Source organism: Phocoena sinus, chromosome 11, assembly GCF_008692025.1.
Source record: "Phocoena sinus isolate mPhoSin1 chromosome 11, mPhoSin1.pri, whole genome shotgun sequence".
In the NCBI taxonomy this organism is placed as follows: domain Eukaryota; kingdom Metazoa; phylum Chordata; class Mammalia; order Artiodactyla; family Phocoenidae; genus Phocoena; species Phocoena sinus.
In genome coordinates, this window is record NC_045773.1 from 58,864,878 (window position 1) to 58,868,405 (window position 3,528).

Consider the following 3,528-nt stretch of genomic DNA (forward strand, 5'->3'; position numbering starts at 1 on the left):
CTTCCCTAAATAATAATATAAAGTAAAAAGTGTCATTATCCCCATTCTAGAGATGACAGGATGAGGCTTAGATAAGTTCTGTACCATAACCAATGTCTCAAGGCTAATCATTGATAAAGCCGGTATCTGACCCGTGTGTAGGACTCCAAAGTATTGTCTACTACATTACAATGTTGTGCCAACAAAAGGGTTTTAGTAAGATGAATAATTATCCTCAGGTTGACTGGATCCCAGATATAATATACTGGGTGTTACATGCCAGGCTCTCTCCTTTCTCAATAAGGTTAGAAGAATTCTGCTGTGATTCACAGAATCTGTGATGAGTCTGAGGCAAACTGGTTCTTTGATTGATGAGAATCTGTGTCATGTGTCATCAGGTTACCCTTTCCCTTAAGACTGTGCTTTTCAATCCTTTTTCTAGAACTTAGAATTCACTTCTCCAGGTAATTAAAATATTCAGTCTCTGGATATTATCTCTGAAAATAAAAACAAGGGGTAGGGGACACTAGTCCTCCATGGAGAAGCAAATCAAAGCAGGTCCCCACGGACAAAACTGAGAACACACCACCAGGACCTTAGGCTGAGGCACCCAACCCTCACCTAGCCCCACTCACAAAGCCAACTGAGGATATTTCCAAAACATCAAAGCCTCAACTTTATTTTAACTTTGAACATTTTATATACTTTTAGGATAAATTTGAGAGAATTTTCAACAGAAATATTTACTTCGTATTTTTGTGGCTATTAATTCAACCCTGGATGGTTATCAAGCACTTGCAATTTAGAATATCTCTTTGTAATTCCTGGATTTCTTTTCCTAAAGTCTGACATGTTTAGAATATCTTCATTTTAATAGAATATTTAAGTCTTACTGAAACTGATAGAATGACCTCTTCTTAAACTCAGACAAAATATTCACACCATATTGTCAATGGACCTAGTTATCATCTTTTTATCCTTCAAAGACTAATTCCCTGCCAATTTGGATTAAATTTCTGTTGCATAATTACCAAGAACCTCAGGAATCTCTATGTCTTTTGCAGTCTTAAAAAAAAAAGACCTTTAACTTTGCTTAATTACTTTCTTGTCCACAAGGATCGAGATATGTGATATCTGCCCTTTATTCCTAGAACTTCTCCAAATTCTTCCCCTAATGCACCAGTGAGTGATTTCTTATATTTATTTATTTTTATTATTTTTTTTAACATCTTTATTGGGGTATAATTGCTTTACAATGGTGTGTTAGTTTCTGCTTTATAACAAAGTGAATCAGCTATACATATACATATACATGTGCTCCCATGTGTCTTCCCTCTTGCGTCTCCCTCCCTCCCACTCTCCCCATCCCACCCCTCCAGGCTGTCCCAAAGCCCCGAGCTAATATCCCTGTGCCTTGTGGCTGCTTCCCCCTAGCTATCTACCTTACTACGTTTGTTAGTGTGTATATGTCCATGACTCTCTCTCGCCCTGTCAAAACTCACCCTTCCCCCTCCCCATATTCTCAAGTCCATTCTCCAGTAGGTCTGCGCCTCTATTCCTGTCTTATCCCTAGGTTCTTCATGACATTTTTTTTTCCTTAAATTCCATATATATGTGTTAGCATACGGTATTTGTCTTTTTCTTTCTGACTTACTTCACTCTGTATGACAGACTCTAGGTCTATCCATCTCATTACAAATAACTCAATTTCATTTCTTTTTAAGGCTGAGTAATATTCCATTGTGTATATGTGCCACATCTTCTTTATCCATTCGTCCAATGATGGGCGCTTAGGTTGTTTCCATCTCCGGGCTATTGTAAATAGAGCTGCAATGAACATTTTGGTACATGACTCTTTTTGAATTTTGGTTTTCTCAGGGTATATGCCCAGTAGTTGGATTGCTGGGTCATATGGTAAAAAAAATATGGAACGCTTCACGAATTTGCGTGTCATCCTTGTGCAGGGGCCATGCTAATCTTCTCTGTATCTTTCCAATTTTAGTATATGTGCTGCCGAAGCGAGCACTCTTATATTTAGTATATGTTTGCTCTCTGTATTTTCATGATGCTATAAAACATTTGAGCTTTTTAAATGGAGTATGGGCATCAGTGACAAACAGTACAGGCACTGAAGACACAGCATGGCTGGTTTGAGTTTTTCTCCTTCGCCAAACAGAACTGGACTTATTCATTCATAAATCTTTTCTTGTTCTTTAAGCAAATGTATATTGATCTGAGTTCAATGACAAAACCCAAACCGGATAAAATCAAAGAATATGAAAAAAATAGAAGGAGCCATTGTGCATCTTTACTTTTTGTCTCCTAACTGGGCTTCCCACACCCATTCTTGCTTTCTCACAGATTCATCTCTACCCAGTAGAGTATCCTTTTTAAAACATGAACCTAAACATAAAACACCAGGCTTTAAAACACAAAACACCAGACTTCTTAAAGTATTCAATAATTTCCTATGGATTTCTGGCAAGATCAAATCATTGAAAGGCCTACAAACAGAAAATCTGAGTCTTGCCTACCTCACAATATTATTGCACCAAAATGACTTTTCATTATTGTAATCTTTATTTAATCTTTATTATGTATATCTTTATTGGAGTATAATTGCTTTACAATGGTGTGTTAGTTTCTGCTGTATAACAAAGTGAATCAGCTATATGGATACATATAACCCCATATCACCTGCCTCTTGCACCTCCCTCCCACCCTCCCTATCCCACCCCTGTAAGTGGTCACAAAGCATCAAGCTGATCTCCCTGTGCTATGCAACTGCTTCCCACTAGCTATCTATTTTACATTTGGTAGTGTATACATGTCCATGCCACTCTCTCACTATGTCCCATCTTACCCTTGCCTCTCCCCATGTGCTCAAGTCCATTCTCTATATCTGCATCTTTATTTCTGTCCTGTCCCGAGGTTCTTCAGAAACATTTTTTTTTTGGATTCCATATAAAAGGCTTAGCATATAGTATTTGTTTTTCTCTTTCTGACTTACTTCACTCTGTATGACAGACTGTAGGTCCATCCACCTCATTACAAATAACTCAATTTAGTTTCTTTTTAATGGCTGAGTAATATTCCATTGTATATATATGACAAATCTTCTTTATACATTCATTTCTCAATTAACACTTAGGTTGCTTCCATGTCCTTGCTATTGTAAATAGTGTTGGAATGAACATTGTGGTACACGACTCTTTTTGAATTATGATTTTCTCAGGGTATGTGCCCAGTAGTGGGCTTGCTGGGTGGTATGGTAGTTCTATTTTTAGCTTTTTAAGGAATCTCTATACTGTTCTCCACAGTGGCTGTATCAATTTACATTCCCACCAACAGTGCAAGAGGGTTCCCTTTTCTCCACACCCTCTCCAGCATTTATTGTTTGTAGATTTTTTGATGACGGCCATTCTGAGCGGTGTGAGGTGATACCTCATTGTAGTTTTGATTTGCATTGTTCTAATGATTAGTGATGTTGAGCAACCTTTCATGTGTTTGTTGGCAATCTGTATATCTTCTCTGGAGAAATTTCTATTT

General features: G+C 37.5%; 1 non-coding gene across 1 annotated transcript; it reads right to left on the bottom strand.

Annotated features, from left to right (window-relative positions):
- Window positions 1-1,898: 1,898 nt before the first annotated feature.
- Window positions 1,899-2,005, bottom strand: LOC116762986. Its single transcript, XR_004352403.1, has one exon. It is a non-coding gene; the product is annotated as a U6 spliceosomal RNA (small nuclear RNA).
- Window positions 2,006-3,528: the final 1,523 nt, after the last annotated feature.